The sequence below is a fragment of the Puntigrus tetrazona genome, chromosome 6 (genome assembly GCF_018831695.1).
Source record: "Puntigrus tetrazona isolate hp1 chromosome 6, ASM1883169v1, whole genome shotgun sequence".
NCBI classification, from domain to species: Eukaryota; Metazoa; Chordata; class Actinopteri; order Cypriniformes; family Cyprinidae; genus Puntigrus; species Puntigrus tetrazona.
This window is the reverse complement of record NC_056704.1, coordinates 26,713,670-26,736,324: the sequence shown is the minus strand read 5'-3', so window position 1 is coordinate 26,736,324 and position 22,655 is coordinate 26,713,670. Positions and strand designations below refer to the sequence as shown.

Genomic DNA, 22,655 nt, shown 5'->3' with positions numbered 1-22,655 from the left:
AACCGACCTGGAAACAGAAGAAATTAGAGATTGCAGAATGACATTTTGCTTCTGTGTGGAAAAACCAGAGAAGCAAATCCATGAGGAAATCAATAAGGTTAGAAATCGTACCTGCCATAAAGCAAATCAAATTATAGGGAAAGCTAAAGCTACAAGCAGTGATCTTTATGTGCTCTGTCATTGATATGCTGTTATTTTATGTACTTCTTAACTGCCTTAAAGACCCTGTTAGCATTCGAGCTCTCCTGAAAACGTCCTTACGCAAGCAGAGAGCTTCATAAACGCCTCGTCTCATGAATGGAGACAGATAGTCACATCTGCTTCACTGGCACAGCCGCTAGCATGACGACTATCCTCACGCAACCCTGATAACATCCATTTACAGTAGTATCTACACCCTTGGCAATGCCATCTGTACTGAAGAGCCTGCTTATCTCAGAGATCTCGCACTCTCAACACCTCCACTGCATTTTAATAAAACGCTGTTTCTGCAAAGGGTTTTCTCCTCAGGAGATCTGTGATGGACAGTCCTGCAAATCCTAAAAAAGAGCTAGATTACAGAAAAATCAATAACCAGTCCAGTAACCCAGCAAATCAACATTACCCATCTGAAATAACAGGCAGCTCACTACCATAAGTAGTGTTCTCCTATTTAGACAAGGAAAAGATTGTACAAAAGCAGAATTTTTTTTAAGGTGGAAAACTTGGCCTTGGAATAGTTTATAATAGGAGTTTTGTACATTGAAATGACATACCATGAACCACAAACACCACTGTGTCCTCCTTCTGATGTAAATCTGCAAAAGACCACTGAAAAAGAGGTCAAGGCATCACTGAACCTAAACTGCAATGTCATAGTTTCTAAAGTGTCCAAAAAATTGGAAAAGACCAGTCCAAAAACGCCTATATCAGTTGAATCTGGCATCACAGAGGTTGTGTCCGCTCCCTCACAGGGTCTCACAGTGATCTTGTTCATACCACAAGCGCTAAAATTTTTTTGCAAAATCTCTCAAAATCTGTATCTTCATCTTATATAGACTTAAAAATATAAGGCTGGATGCCTAATCTCTCTGTAGTTCACGCTGATTAATACCCATTTCATTCTAGAGACAAATCCTAGGGTTAAAAACGGACATCCATAACGTTTCTGGAGATTTTTTGTCCTTACCTAAGCCACATACCTTCAATGTAGATATCAGAGAACATTCTATAGCACCTTTAAACATGACATTTAGGCACAGATTGATCTAAATATGAAAGAAATACACATTTAAATAATACAATTTTAAACCGTCCACAACTGGCTATACAGAAAACATCATAACTTGAGAGGAAATACAATAATAAAAATGTTTAATAAAATAGCATAATAAATTAAATACACTGTTCAGAAGAAAAGAATAAATAAATAAATAAATAACTAAATATATACAGTAAATGCATGCATACATAAACAAACATAAAATAAAATAAATATAAAAATAAAATAAGAAAACAATAATAATTTTACAGGGGTCAGTCTGTGACCAGCAGTACTGAAAACAAAAATTTGTAATCACAATCTTCGCAAATTCAAAACGTATAATTATTATTATAATTTTTTTTTTTTTTTACAGCCATAAGATAGAGCCCAAAGCCAAAACTGTTCATATTTGGTTTCTTTCAAAGATTTAATGCAGCTGAGCTAACCTTAACAAAACGTCTGCAAATGTAGTAAAGATATTAGCTAAACCAACATAAACCAGCCTGGACCAATGTGGAACTAATTTTAGCAGAGTTAAAAAAAACTCTGGATTCACTCTGCCTCAAATATATGTGGCTTCAATTAAGACTAGCAATTGATTCGTTCTTTTGTAGTCTTTTGTACTTCTCATATGCAAGAGTCTACATCAAGCAACTTGATCTTCAGGGCTTCATGCATTCATGTCTCGCTTCAAACTCACTTCTGAAATCAGAGAATGGAGGCAAACTCTTCATGATGCAGCAGGCGAAACGAAGACGACCTGATGTTGTCTTCGCAAACAACTATTGAGCAGTGTGAAAAATGTTAGCATGCTTTTCGGATGGAGTCGATCGAGGGGGGTGGGGTCTCGCAGAAACGGGAAAGCCCTTACCAGGCAATAGTTCTGTCCTCCGTAATGGAGCCACCCATCCACAACGCATCCCACGATCTCCCTTGCATCCGCACCAGCTGCAGTCCCCCTCACTGCAGTACAGTCTGCCGCACACTCCCCGCTCTTTCATTACACACAAACCTCGCTCTTTCAACTTTACCTCACAGTTGCTATCTTTGAACTCTCTTCTGTTCTTCCGTCTCTCCTCCTGTCCTCTCGTTGTCTCTCGCTCTCTCTCTCATTATGGATTCTGCTCACACTCGGCCGAATGCAGTGTGCTACGCCCTGAGCCTCTAGCGGAGGACAATCTCCACTGATCGATATGTAAATCGCCCCCTCCTCAGGGTTCGGCTGCTGAAATGTCAGGGGGAAACTGTCCAGGTGTGCAACGAAATTTGTGCTGTGTGGGAGGATAGCGGGATAACAAAGACAATGCGATGCAATTTCTCATGCACGTCTCGCGGGACCGGTCTGTAATGAACCAGGAGATGTGTGATATGCAATCCTGAGAGGAAAAACAAAATGAAGAAATCTAAACTACGTGCGGAGCGGTTAGTGGCAACTATGTGACGTGATGTGTGTCGCATCATTATGGAAATATTCATAAAAAATAGTCATGGTCATACAGCGATGAATGAGGGCTGCAGTGTTGGCATGAGTGGATATAAATGGTTGTTTCTGAATAAATAAATAAAAATAAGTGAAGTGTTTAATTAACTGCAATGCTCAACGTGAGCCAGGAACGCTGTGTCCTTTTAAAGCACAATCCGTTCCTGGGGCAAAGTGAACGGCAGGCAAGATTTTTTTTTTTTGCATGGGTCTCCTAAACAATAGGTAAATAAGCTAGCTCTTATATTTTTATTACATTACATTTTACTTTGTTAAGTGGTTCTCTCCTGTGCAAAACTCACTGCCGTGATGTTAGGACGTTGTGGATGGCTGGTAGGGTGTTGCTAGGGTGTTTTGACCGGTTGCTAGGTGGTGTCTTAGTTTATTGCATGAAAAAAGTCCTGCACTCTGAAGTCTCTATGATTCTCTGCTCTCTACATACGGCTTGTGTCCCTTTTTCATTGTGTGCCTAGGGGATTTTTTGCCGTTTTTTCTTATCTGCCAGGCGAACATTGTACTGATCTATTAAAAAATAACGGCACACCTCTCCTAAACAAACTCAACAATTCACGTGTCATTCAGGCTGTAAAACAAACAGGATGAGTTACATGAATCCTCAAATCCCTATGTACTAGTAGCAATGGCCAGTACGGCTACTAATCAGATCCTGTGCTGTGCAGAACACTTTCCTCAGCTCATCTGAGTGCAGACAATGGGAAAAAGGATGAATAAAAAATATGCATGAATATAGATGGACATGAATGAAAGATTCATTGCCCAGTAGGCTGCAGTGCCCTGTGATCTCCCACAATAGAGAGCTGACAGCGCAGCAATAGAGCTGATGTCAATACTGATTATTCAGAGAAATTAACAACGGGGGCGAGAGAGAGACAGAGAGAGAGAGAGAGAGAGAGAGAGAGAGAGAGAGAGAGAGAGAGAGAGAGAGAGAGAGAGTGAATGATGGGGAAAAAGCCCTGGCTAGATTGCTGAGGGAATAGTGCACTGACAGCAGTGATGAAGATTAGGGAACAGCAAATTCACACAATACCAGTTCAAAAGCAGCAAATGCCCATATCAGAGGTCAACTAATACATATTTTTTCAAACCCAATGATATTTACTAAAGACCACTGTTGTTATTACTAACAAAAAAAAAAAAAAAAAAAAAAAAAAGTGAAATAAACTTGAAAAACAAGAAACAAATATTGCATGAAAACTAAACATAGATGAAAAACAACAAAAAAAGCAGAAATGAAAACTGAAATAAAATGACAAGCAAATACAAATACAAGCAGATTAATAAATGACAGATCAAACTGCAAAAAAGGGTCAATATTGTGTGTTCTTCATGTCACATTGAAAACAGTCATAAAATAGCAGATATCACATATTGGCCAATATATAGGAATACTAACATTATTAACACGCATTATAATACCTCTGTCCGCTGGTTTTAGGGAAATCCCCCTCTACGTGAATACTCTAGTGAGAATGTAGTATAGTGCTGATGTGACCTGGGTCCGACCCCTGCCAGATGTCTTCCCCGGTCCCCTTAAAACGTAGCACTTCCAGGTACTGCTTTTTCTATGAAAGCTGATGTATGTGCACCAAAGCTGAATCACCAATTTGAGTGAGTCAATATTAAATTCACAAAGACTTACTCAACCGTTAGTGACGGCTATTAAATGTCAGGAAAAACAATAACCCTCAATTATCACTGTAGACGTTATAAAGATCTTCACGTCGGGCTTTCAGGTCCCTGATGGAAGATATGAATTTCCTGACAATAATCTAACCTACATCCAGCCCAAGAAATGACCTATATAGAAAACGATACATAAATCTAGCAGCTCAAGTCCATCTAATTAACCCAAAATTGTACAAAATGTCCCAATTTTAGCTTTAGAGAAGATGTAACTTCATGAATTAACAGTAAATGTCACAGATTCAAGTGTAACCTTTAATTGTTTCCATTCAAGATAATGAGTTATAATTGCATCACACAATTGACCACCACCTAGTTATTTGGTTGTTACATGACTTTGCACTTATGCTGATAGAGTACTGTTACGTCAGATTTGTAACCCTTTTTGGTGGAAAATCTGTGGTGGAAAAATGGCTCAATTCTGCAACAAATAATACGTGCAGTGCAGGTCTAATACAGTTAATAATTAAACTGAAATGATGACGTACCAGATTCATCTGTTCTCATGGGTCACACATTTCCATTCACGACCAAGACAAAAAAAAAAAAACGTTGCCACTGCGACAAAGCCCCTTTCACTGATTGTTGATTTATACACTGAAGCAGAATGGTCGGGTGGATTTACAGCTGTGCTGGAGTGTTTGGGTGATGTGTGCATTACTGGTCCAATCAGACACAAGCTGAGGAAAAACACACGAAACCCCCTATATAGTCTGCCATTTTGAATGAGATGTGTTTAATTGTATGGCATGACAACTAAGGAGGCACAAACTGTAGCAAATCTCTTGAATTCTGTTGAAGTAAGAGATAATCAACAGCTAGCCATGCATTAATGGATTTTAAATGCACGATGTGGAGGCTAAGAACTCCGCGAGCTGCCTCTGTCAAGTGTATTTAAAATCCTTTAATGCCGTTGAATGTCCCGCTTATACCACGGCCATTTGCCAAGTTAAATCTAGCAGCTCTTTGCAGCACAATATTAGTGCAAAAAAGTCTGACACAAAGATGAAATTCGATAAGATTACGTTTACTTTAATTATACCATTTATTCGAATTAGTTCTTGATCGAGAGCAACAGAGCTGCAACTCTGTGTGCGTCTCTTTACAGTCAAGCTGTGTTTAGTTACTTCAAAAATACAGAGTGTACCACCTCGTTATAACTACCAGTGCATTAAAAGGTTTTACCGCACACCTGCCAGCCAATCAGAATCAAGTATTCAGACAGACCATGGAATCATTTAAATAAAACACGTCACCAATCCCCAATGGAATCTGCACTCTTTTTTGTTTTGAAGGTAAAAATCATCAGAATTATATAGGATAGATATAAATACGGTGAAATGCATTCAACAGGGCTGAGAACGTTTTGAATAATGCGTGCTGAAAATCAGCATGCATGCAAACTCATTAAAACTCATTGAATACTATATACATAAAATGTACATATTAAATGAAAATTAAATATTGCATCATATTTAATTACTAAAAACAACTAAATCATGTTACGCATTTTGTGTAAGTGAGTGCGAACAAAACTTCAAAATCTTCTAGAATCAAAACATCCAAACTCCTCATATAGGGAAAGCGGAAACAATATACATTTCATCCATCACACTCACAAAGGCAATTACATTCAGTTCAGCAGGATTAATTGATATAATTTGTTTAGCTCAGAAGCCCTTAGGCAGTGAATTTTCTGGTTCAGGCATCCTTCCTGCGATTATACCACAAAAAACCCAGTTTAAACAGCATCTACCTGCGTTTCATAAAGTATACAAACACGAGGCAAAGGTGAATTATAAGAACTTTACGCTGTAGAACAAATGACACCAACCCACAAACTGTAAAACTTATTGTTATGGGTTTGTTCAAATCCATAACCCTCAAATATGATCAGTCATAAAAGTGCAGCTTGCCTCAACCAGCACTACTAATAAAACATTCAGCACTGCCTTAGGCTCACAGGACACATATGATGCAGGTATATTGCAGCAAAACAACTGTGAAGATATTCGGCACAGTTCTGTACTTATTTTAGTGTTTAGACAGATGCTGCACATGTAGTATCTCATGCTAAGTGCAAACACACACTGTAAGTATGCAGATGGCAATTAATCTGGTTAATATGGTGGCAACCCCAATACATCCATAATGCTGTCTTCTTTACAATCCAAATATGTGGGTGTATTTTGATATGAGAGTACAATGATGGATGGAATCTATCACTGGAGAATGCAATATTTTAGATTATGGACTGGTATTTTAGCCAGAAAGTTTAAAGTTAACAAAAAAAGACTTGATGTATTTGTCTCTTGCAAACAGGTCTGACGCAATAATCAATATATCGACTTAACTCACAATATATGTACATAACCTCAATATTTTTGGGAGATTTAATATAATTCCTAGTATATTTACATTAAAAAACTTTTTTTTTTGCATTCCACTTGTGCGGTGGTGCTGAGGTGAGGTGCTGTTTCAAACCTTTCAAACGTCTGTGCCTTTGTGCATACAGAGATCTGACTGCTAAACAGGCATTGTGTTTTTCGGCAGTAGTGCACAACCCTTTCAGAGAAAAAAAAGGGAAAAATCCATAGATGGAAAAATCTTCATCAAAGTTCTTTGTGCACTTTATTTTTTAAGGTATCTAATATTTTGACCATTTCCATGAGCCAATTATTTAAGGATTAACTGTTTGTTGTCAGTTGAAAAAGTGTGTAGGCCTTCTTGCATTATTATACAATGCTACATTTCTCCACATCTCTTCTCATGAAGAAACTTATCTACATTGTGTATGTGAGTACACTTTTAGCATTTGATTGAGTGAACTATTCCTTTAAAACTGATTTGTTGTTATCCAGGTATTGTATTCGACATGACTACCTAAAATGCTGACAGTCTGACTAACAGAAACTAACGATATTCAGCTGGAATATTTTGAATGAGTATGAATGTGATGCTACATGTGAATCATAGGTTTGTTAGGGCACAGTGTGGTTCATACTTAAAGATGCCGTGGGGAGATGCTACTGTAAAAGTAGCTGGGACAGCAGGGGATGCACTGAATTATTGATTGTACTGAAGTCTATTCACACACACTCACAAACCAGCATGTAAGCAGATGCCCATACATATTAATTGTATTCAAAAACAGCCTAGAAAATGGTTTGAATATTTAATGCATACTCAAACAAGGTCCTAAACTACTGCTTTTGTGCAGGAGTCTAAAACAAAGCGCCTGACATGGAGGTTAAGGAGGTTCACTGGAATTTACTACAGTATATTCTAAGGACAGAGCTCAGGAATTAAGATCAGGCCCTCGTTTAGTTCATAAGGGTGAATCTGAATTTTTAGTTACATAAAGCCACTGGATTATTAACTGGAAATGGAAAATATGACAGGAAGAGGAATTTACTGAATTACAGTTCGAAGAAATTCAATACACAGTTACAAAAATAACGAATTAATCATTAGTCAGACGTGACTAACCAAGCCTATTTATTAATGAATTGAGTTCTTTTATATACTGCACACGTCTACCGAACTATGTTGAGTGCTGCTAAATCCATTAAAACAGATATGAACAAAACTGAATTTTGCTAAAAATATCCACCAAATGAACATTTTTTTATGAAACAACAATATAAAGTCTTCTCTTATAGAAAATTAATTTAATCTATATCATATTTTTGTCATATCATACTTTTAGATATATAATAAATTACAACATATAACAACAAATAAATAAATATAACAAAATAAATTATTTATATAAAACATATATTAGAAATCTATTAAATTACAATAAAGTATACACAATTTTCTTTTGGTGGAATTTTAAAAATGGATTACTAATAGTATCTCATGGATAATTCATACAGAAAATAAAATGTAATATTAAAAGAGAAACCTACTAGAGTTTAATTCATTTTCCTACATCTTCCGTGACTCCTCAGTTAAACTCAAATTCACAAACCAAAACGATTTAACAAGCTGATTCTCAACACAATTGTGAATGGCACATAACTTCAGTAGAGTTAGAGCTTCTTTCTGATGTGATTTAAACCAGGTTTTATTCTCACTCTTCTGCTCTCTCTCTCTTTCTCTCTCTCTCTCTGCTTCTGCAAGTAATGCTGCAATGCAGGGGTTTAACCGGAAATATAAAGCTAGAGGGCGCATCGAGCAGAGTGATTCATTCACACACACACACACACACACACACACACACACACACACACGGTTCATTAACACAGTGAGCTAGGTAAGCAGCAGTCTGTCAGGTGTAGCACTAAGCTATCCCTGGAAAAGCACAGATGGCATATACTTCCTTTTGAAACAGGAAGTTGGGTTTTCTCGAAAAATAAAAATACATTTTAAATCCGTAAATGTGCCTAAAGTTAATATTAGTACGCTAGCATATACAATGGAATATGATGTATGAAAAAACAAAATGTCCTTCTAGTATTTGATTTCTTTACAAGTTTCCAAGCTGTAGGCCTGTTATGATATCCATCACTTCACAGTCAAACGCACATCTACCACACTCTCTGAGGTCATCTCCAAGCGTTAATATTCATTTAATTAATTTCACATCTCAATAAGGTGTGCTGGTACCAAAGCAGCATCACATGGCCTTAGAAAAAAGGGAAATGGATGTCAGAAAGCAAGTCAAAAACAGTGCAAGTACAAAGTTCCATTATGAGTCAGCATCAGAGGGTTTGCATGACATTTTTATTACTCTGAACTATAATTGAATCTATATGAAAGGCTGAAGAGCTTCATTCATTCTCGGCCACTAGAGTGCTGCTTTTATCGAGAGAATACCTTGCTTTAGCATCTATCATGCTGCAGCACAACCAGGCATTGTTTCTTAATCAAAGCAATTCAATTCGATAAGCCTCCACTCCACTTGAAATTCAGCCACATTTTCATGGCAGGGTTAAATTAATAGATCTGCTGTTAAAACAACGAGTCTTATAAAAATGACAAGTCACCCTTAATAAATGATCTAATAAATCTGTTTATTCTCATTTAAACATTTCATTATAATTGTCACAAAAATTCTAAACTGAAACACATTTTCCATAATCAGCAGTGATTCTCATCACATAGAAAAGTGTTTCTTTCTGCATCATCGAGCATATTTTTAACACATTTTCTTTAAGCAAAACATTATATCTGCTTTTTGATTATGGGGTGGGTGTTACGTCAAATATCAAACGTTTTCACCTCGCTGTATAATAATTGCACACTCTTCATCAGAATGTGAGTAGACAGATTGGCCTGAGCCCATTTGCTCTAATTAACCACATGATCAATAATTGGGCTTTCTATTTCAATTACTCTTCAGTCTGAAGATGCACCGCAGAGCAACTATAGCTTTAAAACATGTTTAGAATGTCTTTTAAACATTACTGTCTAAAAAGAGTTGGGTTTCTTTCTGTTGTCACCTTTCACCTGTTCATTTATCTGAGAAGCTGCTTTGCATTATGAAAACAGCAAAAAAAAGGACATGTATGACACGTATTCAACTTAGTTATCCATTGCACAGTTATGTAAATGAATACAGAAGATATAATGACATGTAAAAACATGCTGTTATAGAATTTGAGCATTACAACCACTCAAAACTCAAAGAAGCGGCAAAATATGCAAATACTAAACTGTAATTTCAACGTGCAAATCTGTATAGAAATCTAGCCGAGGAACTTTCCGGTGATATTCTAAACTCTACGATCTAATCTAATGATACATATAAAATGCACAATTCCAAGATTTTAACAAATCAGTCGGATGCTGATTTTCACCAGGACTGCCATTTTATGCGGCTTACACTTTTACTTATACTATTGCTAGGTGGATAGAGACCGGCCCAAGCTAAAAACCAAACAATCCTGGTAAACACGATTCTCTTTGCTATAAATGATTAGATAAATGAAGGAATTTCAGACTGGATCCTTTCATAAACACACAACACACATCTGGCCAGTTGCAGTTATTTTGATTGATAGTGAAATCCATTTCCAAGAAGACTGCAGACCCGCTGAAGGAAACTGATATGCCTTTGGGGAAAGGTAACTTGTGCGTCATTCTGCCTAAAAAATATTTTGGGCCAGCGCTAAAATTTGCAATTGATAGCATCACAGCAAGGCTAAAATTTAAAGGGATAGATGTCATCATTGACCCTCCCTCGTTTCTTTCCAAGCTTTTATTACTTTCTTTCTTCTGCAAAACACAAAGGAGAAACCCTAAATTTGACTTTGCTGTTTGCTGTCCTGGTAAATGAAGTTTTGAACCTTCAAAAAAGAACTCAAAAGCATCATAAAAGTAACTCAAGCAGGCATTTTAAAGCCCTTCGATACTGTATGGAAGACCATTTCCACCATGAAAAGAAAAACAGAAAAGAGAGAATTGCAACCTTTTAGTTTTAACTTTGCAATCTTAATCTTTTAAGTTTATATCTTGCACTTCTGACTTTTTTCACACAATTGCAAGGGATAAAAAAAGTTGCAACTACTTTATATATTTTATTGTGCGCATAAATGGCCTACACAGACTGATATCGGAATCAAAAGTAAATATCGTCACCGGCCCAATATGAACAATTATGCCGACGTGTCTTGCAGATAAGAGGAATAATTGCCAATACCGTGCTAGTGATCAGATCGTGTCAACAGTGTGGCTCTTAAAGCAAAATTTGATCTGATGAATAGATTGGCTGTTTAGACTGTTTAATCTGTCATTTTACATTAATAGCATGAGTGGCAGCCTCCCCTGGGTCCTAAAGCCCGTTCAGTAAGAAATTGTAATCTGTAGGTGGCGCTGTGGCTTACTTCTAATTAAATTAAAAGTAAAATTGTCTACACAAATAACATTTAGACTATATTTCGATATATTTAGTAGCCTAACTTAAATATAGCAGTAACATGCAAAAAAACGAACAAAAAACCAACATGCAAGTACATGTAAAAAACAAACATGAACATTTGTAAATGATAGAATTTTACATAATTTTAATTTATTCATAATGTGTAATATGGTTTATTTTTAAACAAATCACAAAAACACTAAACTCTAAAAACACTTGATCCAGCTAATCACGTCCTTCGGGCTTATATCATAATATATCATCATTTCTATGTTTTCATGGCTATTTTTGAATAGTGAAAAATACACTTAAAGTTAAGATTTAACGTTAAAAAATGTAACTTAAATATTTATGGAAAGCAAAAGAGCATAAAACCTGAACAGCAATTAAAATAAATGCTAAATGTATAAAAATGAAATCTAATAAAAAATATACAACCCATAATACTAATATGCTAATAAAATAACACTGGTATGATAGTCTGAATCTCTCTTTGTTTTCTAAAGAATAAGGTTTGAGTAAAGAGAGTAAATTACAGTATTGCAAATTTTGAATGACCTTTCCCTTTAAGAGAAAAAGCCAAACACACACACATCACGTTTCACAATTCAAAATGACATTGTTGTGTCTTAATTTGTCTTTGGAGACGTAAAGACAATGCTATCCTTTCAGAGGATGAGAATTATGGATGTGGTCATTAAAAGTTATGGGCTCGTTTGATTTTCCTCTTATCTGACTTGTCATTTTCAGGGCGTTTCACAGTCATTCCTCCTGTCAGTTAATTCAAACTGAAGCGACGACTGCAGCACAGGCAATCTGAACTCACTGCTGCATTTCCAACACATTGCAGTGGCAGTGTGAACCTGATATCACTGATGCCCTTGTCAGAGTTTTGGCATGTTGGTGGAAAAGTACAAATGGCGAGGTTCAGCCTGAAGGATAGATGTAGGCAGATATAACTACAGCGCTGGACGTGCTCGAGTGATGCAGTGAGCTTTTAAGATAGCATGCCTGCATATTAGGGTCCTCGGTCAATTAATAAATCAAAATTCATGCCAAATAATGAATCAAATTATTCAAAAGATTTTCTCAAGGACTGCTGCGATAATCTTCCAAAACAGGTCATTTAAAGGCATTACGTTATATGTATTCATACATTTTCAGCTCATTTTACGTTAAAGATTTATGTTAAGTAACGTGTACCATGTGACATGGCTTCGTTTAAATAGTTAAGGGAACAGTTCGCCCAAAAATTAAAATCCTGTGATCATTTGCTGTATGAATTTCTTTGCTCTATCGAACGCAAAGGAAGATATTTTCTTCAAAATATCTTCCTTTGTGTTCGGTGGAGCTAACTTTTGGTCACACTTTATATAATGTAGGCTTAACTACTATGTACTTGCATCAAAACTTAAGTATACGTATACTTATTATGTTCATATTGTATTACAAAACACTTTTGCTGTTATTGAGGTGGGATATGGTTAGGAACATGTATTTATTTTAATTGTTGCAAAAGTTTTGTGCTTTTTTTGCTTTCTATTATTCTTCAAGTTTAATTTATTAATATTCATTTTTAACTTTATTTCTGTATAAATGTATCTTTAAAGAAATAAAAATAATAATATTCAAAAATATTAATATTAATAAATAATAAATATTCTAAAATAATTTTTATGTTTTTTTATTTAAAATATATTTTTTTAAAAATGAATGAATGATACAAAACTCAAAGAATGAGTAAATGATGACAGAATTTTCATTTTTAGCTGAATTATTCCCTAGTCACATTTGCGAGACATTTTGGTTTCAAACAAACAATGGCTTTTTTACATGTTATTATACTACAGACTATTCTATATATTTTTAAAAAGATCTTTCGTTTTTATTCATTTTATCACAATATTTGGTTTTGGTTATTTTAATACCGAAACTATTTATATTTTAAAAGTGAAACTAAATGTAAAATTCGACATTTTAAATGTTATTTTATTATTGAACGTAACAAAAATGATTTGCAGTTTGAGTTTGTTTTACTTAACTACATTAACCTCTGCACTTTTAATAATTATTAAAATGTAAAAAAGATAGCTGACAGCAGCAAGTGTTTCTTACTAGGAAACCCCAGGATAGCAGGCCGTCATCAAGCTTTTCAACACATACCGAGAACAAGTGAGTCAGCAGCAGACCTTTAGTAAAGCCGTAAGAGCAAATTAGCTGCAGCAGCACACATTTGAGCGTACATTCAGATTAGGCTGAAGTGAGAGACGGTGAGCACCTGCGGGGGGAGTCACGGCCTCGCAGTGAGGGAGCGGGTCTCTTTAACAAGCTGTTCTCTCCTCCGCAGTGCCTTTCTCTCCCCCGCGAAGGTCGAACAAATTAGGCCAGTCAGAAACTCTGGCCCACATCGACGCTCTCTAAAGGCCCTTTCACATGACTCGCGTCAGGCCTTCAGCACTAGTGACATGTGCCGCTTTGACCTGCATTTGAAAAGCGTTGGAAATACGGGCACAGAAGGGAGGTTTTACTATTTATTCATTCTCACAGAACATGTGATGTGCGTAATAATATAATGACAATTTTCTGAATGATCTCAATGATAGACACGCACAGTCTATTTAAAGCCTGGCTGAAACACAGTTTCGTGTTCTGTATATTTTTCCTAAAACTAACAAAAAATCTAAAATGATTAAAAATGGATTTTGGCAATTGAAAAATAGCAGGAAAAACTAATTATATATATGTTTTTTTAAACGTTTGCATCAAACTAAAAATAAAATGAGTTTTAAATTATATCCCAAAACTAAAATACAAATGCATTAAAATAATAATTTTGTAACATTTTAATAATATAAATAAACTGTATTGGGTTTTTGTTTTCATGTCTTTTCAGAACTTTTGATTTATGCTGTTATTGCCATGCTTTCCTTGCCCTCATCTATTTCTGCATTGCCAATGTGTCAAGTTCCATCATTGTTTGGCATTAATAGTCTTTATGTTGCATTTGTCTTTTGTTGAGCATTGATGTTACAACCCTGTTTTTTGCCAAGCCAAGTCTGTTTGGATTTTGGAGTACACTAATACAAAAACAATACTTATAATCTTGTTAGATCAAATATATACTAAACTGATAGTCAGCAGTATATAAAAGGTATATCATAATAATTATTATTATTACATTTACTACTACTACTAATAAGAATATTAATCATATTTAAGTATTAATATTTTGTATACGTAATTAAAGCACTGCAAAAGCACATTATTAAACATGTAATTGTAAGCATTTCGAATATCTGTATCGCCCGCCCTAAAATGCATTTTAACAATGGCTGTGTTTATTTGATCAACTAAAACATGAAGATGTGACAGACGTAATACAACTCTACACAAAGAAACAAACACAGAGGCCCACACTTTTTACTTCTCTCACAGGCACCAAAAATAGTTCGTTTGGCTGGCGGAGTTCAGAAAGGTGGGTGACAGATAAAGCTAAATTTTCTCTTCCCCAAACCGGATACAGAGATCCAAATGAACCGAATCTAGGTCAGTGTGAGCGAGTACCCCAGAAAATGTCCGACCCACTGAGAAACAAGCACATTGACTAATCACCTGGCATTTGTGCTCTCTATCTTTAGCGGCAAATAAACCTGCAGTGCTTCATTTACAAATCTACTGCATTTGTACCAAACAAACTGGACAAAATGTTGCTTCTAAGAAAGTCTTCTGACAAAGTGCATAGTTATATAGTCGCCAAGGTGTTGTGGGTGGCTTCTAGGCACTGTAAAATGTGTTTTAACGGTAAAAACCTAACTGTAAAAATGCTACAGTAGAAACCAGTAAATTGCTTAATGATGAATTTTCTTTACTCAGCTGTGAAAAGAAAGATTGAACCTAAAAAGACGTCTTATGTTCTTATAATTAACAAGGTAGTCATTCCCTGTGTACATTTCAGATATTTCCTAACTTTGACATAACTTTTTATTACAATGGTGTTTTGTATTTGCATGCATGACATGTCACTGAAACAGCTTTTAGCACCAGTAGGTTAGTATTATATATCATATATCATTATATATCATAGTATGATATATTAACATATCATATCAAGGAAATAAATGCTTTTTTCTTACCATTAGTTTAAGTTCAATCTGTATTATATGTATATATTATATATATATATTTATCTAACCACAGCTGCCAGTATTTTATGTTTTTACAGTGTTTGTTTCCAGGTCAAAATCAAGTCCTTCACCCTCAAGTCTCTATGATATTCCGCTTTCTAGACGTAGCTTGGGTCCCTCATTTCACGGAGGCATTTCATGAAAGGACAACTACAACTTCTATGTCTTCCACTGAAAGCCGCACTGCTATTATTGGTCCCTAATGACAGAGCACCAGGAGGGGGCAGCAGAGCAATATAATTGGTCTATTACAGCGGCAGAATATATGAACTCCTTCTCTCCGGCACCTTGTTTTATCAGCCTGTGGTTCTAGCTGGTAATTTGATCATGCAGCGGTACGGATCATCGATCATTCATTAATGAGCCGACATAAAAGCAGACGCTGAATCGAAGCGCGCTGCTAAACCTGTCTGCAGCAGACGTCACTTTCACTTTGCGCGTAGTTTGTTGTAACATGTAAATATTTTAGGTGATGAATCCAACTTGCGCAAACTACAAACAACACACATTTTAACAAATGCACGCTTATGCAATTATACATACTGTTTTATATCATAATCGCTTGCGCTGAATAATGCATAAAGCTGCGGTAGGAAATGAGAATAACAAAGTGTTTTTAATTAAGTGCAACATATTGTTGATCCCAGGATAAGACTCTCACTTATCATGCAAAGAGTTCTGGCTTCGCATCTTACCTGAACCCAATTACGTTACTGAACTGAAATTTTTCCATTAGAGTTCGGTGTGACGTGCATAAACAATATAGCTCATCTATCAGAGACGTTCAGGGGTCCCTGGGGACGGCATTGAATAGCTGCGCTTGTATTGATCAGCTTGTGCTGGGATCAGAACTGTTTGCTTGCTCGGGAAAGGGGAGTTTGCATTGGCTATCTTCACCATTCAATATAAAATCACAAACTCTATAGAAACGTATCGGTTTGATCTGCACGATTACGTGTTCCAAACAGTGTTGCTATTGTTAAATGAACCACAAAAATGACACTTTGCTGAAAACAGATTCATCCTCACCCTCACCCAAGATGTAGAACGAGAGTTTGTTTCTGTCAGAACCGATGAAACGTGGCATCACTTGCTCACCAACAGATCCTCTGCCGTGAATGGGTGCCGTCAGAATGAGAATAAATGTAATAATCCACACCACTCCATTAACTGTCCATCGGTTAACCTCTCGTGAAGCCAAAATTAAGAAGCAAATCCATCAAGATGTTTTAACTTTAAATTGTTGTTTCTGGTCAAAATACAAGCTCATTATCAATAGTAGCGTTTCCTTACAGTAAAAAAGGATTAGTACGTTTTGTCAACACTAATTGCTACCTTTCTTAAAAATATGTACGATTAAGGAACACTCTCATCTTCATCTGGGACGGTAAGCAAATCATTTCTTAATGGAAACTATTCATACCAAAAATTAATTTAAGCACTAAAATGACTAGAACTCAGAAAAGAAAATTTAAGCTAAATAGAAACATTTAAATATTTGAAATAGACATGTGCTGGTATTTTCAGTAATTCGATGCATGGTATTCTTACCGCGGGTCTTCACAATAACAAAAATAATTATTCAATACCAAATATTTAGAATTGTGAATGAACACTTTTCCCATTTACTTTTTCAAAATTTAGGTTATTTATTTAAAAATTCTTTATTATCACACTTTACATTAGGGCTCTATATTTTACCATTAGTTAATTAGTTAACCTAAACATCCCAATTTTTTTTTTTTAAACATTCATTAATTTTAGGTAATTCAAATATACACATGATATGGATGTGAGAAAGGTAAGGTAGGCTATATATCTATCTATGCTATCTGATACCATCACTGTGCCACATTACAGCTGCGGTGCTTGTTTTTAAGGGATAAATGCACACACACACGTAATTCAGCAATATACTCTTCAACTCCGTTTGTCTTTGTCAGAACTGGCAGTGGAGTGTGGAAGAGCATTCTGAGCAATACTCGTGTGTGTGTGTGTGTGTGTGTGTCTCGGGGGGTGGACACACACTGCACCAGTAGCAGAGCGCCGTGCAGCAGTCTGCATGTGTTAGCCTGAGGCGCTGTGGCCCACAGTCATCCACCCAGCCATTTGCTAACATTCACGCCTCGTTTTACAGCACTGCTGCTTCACCTGACGGGTTATTGCTGCAAGATTATGCTATTGCAAAAATAACATGTGAAGTTTTATAAGAATGCATGCATAATTGGCCTCATGCACAAAGACGCTGTTCTCAAATTAGCATAAAGCCAAATGCCACCGGTGCCTAGAGTTATTTCCATCATAATAGATTTTACTTTTGACTACAAAAAACACAAACGCGGAAAGGTCGACGCTTATCCGTCAGTTTGGCTGACAATTCAGCAGTTATATCATTAAGATGGTAGCCAACTTTTAGCCAATAAATGTGAAGAAAACACAACTTACAGATTCTTTACGAAGTCGTAACTGACCAATCATGTCATCCACCAGATAATCCAACAAAATTGTACTCTTTTCTAAAGAAGAAGAGAACTTGGTAAAAGTGTATTTTTACATTTTTAAAATGTACATTTCATTATTTTTACGAAAGTAAATTTTGGCGTACAATATTATGTTATCAGTTAATTTATTTACAAAAACAGATAACTGTGTTTTTGACATAATTGTAACTTAACGGCTTTCAAACAAGGCTTTTCTCTTTGTCTGTTTTACTGTCATTTAAACATTTCTGTCAAATGTTCTCACTTCACAGACATCTAAATGTAATATCTGTTCCATTTGAACCACTTCTTTCACACATTTTTCTGAAAATCACACTGATTATAGCTCATTCCAGTTCTGTACGGTTTACCTGAGTGAGCTACGGTAACCAAAGGGGGGCGGAGCTTAGCAAAGGCTCAATATCATAGAATTGTAAAATTGCTTTCTTGTTCACTAACACTCCCACACACACACCTTCCTCGTCTGTTTTAGTCAGCATGCTGTAACATCTCACAGCCCGAGGGCACTAAATCTACCAGCTCAGCACCTTTGCCGTCCTTACTAAATATTGTGTTATAGAGCTGTCACGAACACGTCAAACTCGGCTGCTGCTCCATCATCAGTTCTGAGTAATCTGATGGAGAGGAGGAGATCGCTGCTTAAATGTGACCTTTCGTGTGGGGAGTTCAGTTGTGGTATTTATGCTGTGAACGAATCAGCGTTGTGAATCTTGTGAACAAATCACTGCCGTTCGCTTTCGCGTCTTGCTAAAATTGGGATTATTAAATTGAATTATCACAGTTTTTGAAAAATTCTTATTAAATGGCATGCTTAAAAAATGCTTAACATAGTTAAAACACTTCTAGAATCGCTAACATGCACATTTTTAGGACAAATACGACTTGCTTCTGTCATGAATGATTCTGTGTTTTAGACTGAATTTTTAAGCAAATGATTCAATGATTCATAATAGACAGGAAGTGTCTGAATCTCAAAAGAGTGTACTGGAATGAATCAAATCCCCACTGCTATTCGCTCGCTGTATTCTGGCTTTCATTAAACGCTGCAGTGACAATCACGTCTATTAGTAATATCACACAAAACCAAACTGCGGAGCTTCCATTTTGTTATTGTGAATGAACATGCAGTGTGTAGTGTCCAAAACAGCTGGCGTGACTGAGCTCTTAAATTGTGAAATAAAGGAATTGTATTTCTGCTTTGCCCGCATCAAGCATCAAGTTCATGAAGCCGTTACATAAGGAGTGATTAATGTGACAGCGAAGATGCTGTTAAATCAAAGCTGCGTTGGCGCAAAAAAAAAACAAGGTACGGGTGGACAGGTAAAAAGAGAGAGAGAACATGATACTACCACACCTTTACTACGCAGTTTGAAATGCAGCTGTATGAAAACCGGAAGTGATGCATGTTTAGAAAGGCTTTTTAAGCTTGTTCAAATATGACCAATTTAAACAGCTTGCTCATGGTTCAGTGCGGTATCGCTGATGACAGACCAATTGTTTCATTAATACTGAACCCAGCAGATGTACAGTTTGAGAGTCACTGCCTTAGGACAAACATTACGTGGCCATTTTGAGTGTATATAGAGTTTCACAAATATAGACCTTTTAAAGGCCGGTCTCAATATCTAGAGAATAGGGTGGAGATAAAAATAAAATTAAATATTACATTAAAACAATTAATGGTGTGCAATGGATGATAAAAAAATAAATAAAGATAATGATTATCACCTATTTGCACAAAAGAAAAATCAATTGCTATCTATTTATTTTGAAACTAACACAATGGGAAACTACAACAGGCAATGCCCATAACCTCAAAAACATAATCTGACACTCATTATATCAGCCTGCCTCTATGTTTATTTATTTTCAGAAGTGCGTGCTTACACACACGCAGCTAACTGTACTGTTTGTATCTTACAGCCTGCTGACCCTGCTGCAATAACGGTATCCAATTGTGGCTTTTATGAAAGTAATGATATCAGCTTATTAAGAAAGAAAAGAACGTATTTAAAGCGCGCCAATGGTCATTTCAACCATGTTGATTAGAAGAACCACAGGGAGACCCTTACGCTTTATGGGAACGCATCCCAATTTCAGCAAGACACGATTACAGCAGGCAAAGACCATTCAATTTCATGAACCATCAAGCAGATATCCACTTTTAAAAACGTACGGCACTCTAGAGAGCGGGAGATATAGACGGAAAAAAATAAGAGCTTCGGGTATGTCACAGATAGTCCAAATAAGAAAAATCAGTAAATGCATAAGCCAAAAGCAACGTCCCAAAGCTCATGACGAGCAAGATGTTGTATATAATAATGGCGCATTAGGAGTCTGTTGAGTTATGAGTCCTGATACTGCGTCATCATTATCCAAGTCCTATCCATTACTGTAAAACAAAAAAAAAAGGTATGATGTTCTTCTTCAAACATTACCGGCCCCTGTACGGCAGCAAGGGAGCATGATTTATTACAGGAAGGGGAAACGGTTTCACTCCACCGAACAGCCTCCACACATAACCCTCACACAAGAGTGTGTGTGTGTGTGTGTGTGTGTGTGAATGTGTCCAATGCGGCGATGCCTCCTCTGTCTCACCTCTGCTTTGAGTAGAGCGAGGTCTACTCTGAATCTAAACGAGTGACGTTATTATGTGGCACTCTCAAGGACTGACCCGAAGCACTTAGCCGAAGCATTGCGGCCCAGGGCACCTCCCAGTCATCTATCTGTCTGCATTTGTCTTTCTCCAGCGCTATTCACCTGGTCGCCACCGCAATCAGCGAGATTACCTCTTAAATTGCCTTTTCCTGTTATCGGCCCTGCCGGGATGTCTTTCAGAAGTGCAGTTACGAGCGAGAATAAACACAACACACAACGCTCGACTTTTGCAAGTGACCTCAGCGCAGTTCGTTTCACCTGCCGTGCGTAATAAAACGTTAAATGAGAAAAAACAAGACGGTGCAGTTCACTAAACATCGAGGTAATCAGGTTTATAACATCCTTCGCCAGCAGACCGGACGAGTAAATCTGCGCCTGTTGTCGGCAGAACAGCTTGATCAGCAAAAAGACGGCACGATCAGCATCCGCACGGCCAGTAACGAGCTCTCCGCTGGACGCCAAGCCTAAACGCTCTGCAAAACAGCTTATACTATCAACTCAGAGAAATCAAGAGAACGCCGAAGCGTTCCAATGCACGCTAAGCAATCAAAAAAACTTGGCGCAACAACATTAAAAAGTGCACACACAGCTGCAGTTGTGTTTTACGGTCGAGTACACTCAATCTACAAAGACAACAGTGATGTGTCAGATCACATCTCTGAGTTACCGAGAGATGCATATCGTGTGTACAAATTATGAGACTCTCAAGTTCTATTCTACACACATCGGCCACTATTATGTAATGTGATACTGCAGCACTAGGACGCTACGCACTCGCACTCTCCTGCGCTGAGAAAGTTCCACTCGCTGACAAAGATCTTCCTCTCTGCCGTATGCTGCCTCTCCCTGATTTTTTATCGTAATGACCGAAAGCCTATATTTAGACTCCCGCCTGTGCATTAAAATGTTAAACTGCATTGTACGAAAGGCATGCTTTATCATAAAAGAGGGATACTGTACTTACCTCTGTACCGTGCGTATCCTCACTGGAGATGTACTGCACCAAGAGGAGGGTGGTGATGCAGAGGGGGGTCGAGGAAAGAAACTTCGCAGAGCGCGCAGGGCACTTGGAGAGCTTGGAGGAGGGGAAAAAAAGAAAAAAGTGACAACAATCAGGACTTTTTGGTTTATCCTCTTCTGGCTGTGTTGGAAATTTCAGATCTGTGCAAACACACACACACCCCTGACGTCTTCCTCTACGCGCCCCCACGCTCACACACACATGCACACACACACACAATAGCTCGGATCGGGACAGATGCGGAGATGCTCTCATGCACACACACACATTTCTAGTCTCACACCCTGCAATCGTTGCTCAGCACCACAGCCCCTGGTGTTTCACTGCTGTATTTCCCGGCACTGGGCTGTCATTGGTTCAGTCACGGCTCAATAAAAACTCCTCCCATTTCCAATTGGGCGAGGAGGGAGGTTTTTTCTTTTATGGCACACGCTCTGAAACCCATCCCACCCCTCCTGCGTTTAAAAACCTACACTAGCTACATGTAAGGAGAATGCTGAGCTGTGAAAATCAGGCAGGTTGGGGTGAGAGGAGGAACGGGAGGAGGACGCGAGAGGGCGGGGCGAGAGGCAGAGAGAGACGCGGTAACCAATCAATGAGCTGCAGAGAGAAGCGCGAAAGATGCGGAGGACTTCGGGGGATGCGCTGATGAATCTTCAGCGTAATAACAAAAGACATTACAGATTGTACTGCACGTGAATGAATAGGGACATTTTGTACCACGAAATAATGACTAAATCTTTTTTTTTTCGATTGTGCTGTCCTGGTGGACTAAAACGATACGAAGGCCATGTACGAGGCGCCTAGTGTGGACAGATTCAGAAAAATACTCATATGAGTCGATTCTTTAAGAGACTATTAACCTTTTAATTAAAGGGTAGTTCAGAAAGACATAGTTACCGATTCGAATAAGCCTGAAGAATACATTATACCATTACTGTCCACATCAAAATTATTCAATTTAGATGTTATATATAAATTAACAAATATTGCTAA

The 22,655-nt window shown here is 37.3% G+C and overlaps 1 protein-coding gene across 7 annotated transcripts in view; it reads right to left on the bottom strand.

The window, feature by feature from the left end:
• LOC122347445 (synaptotagmin-2) overlaps positions 1-22,097 on the bottom strand; it is a 37,007-nt gene extending 14,910 nt beyond the window's left edge. For 2 of the 7 annotated variants that reach the window (XM_043242723.1, XM_043242730.1), the window contains exon 1: positions 21,603-21,936. The gene's annotated coding sequence lies outside the window, so the exon portion shown is untranslated. Of the gene's footprint in view, positions 1-2,114; positions 2,252-2,274; positions 2,385-21,602 lie in introns of those variants that run through there. The other 5 variants (XM_043242724.1, XM_043242727.1, XM_043242726.1 and 2 more) reach the window with 5 other exon arrangements.
• Positions 22,098-22,655: the final 558 nt, after the last annotated feature.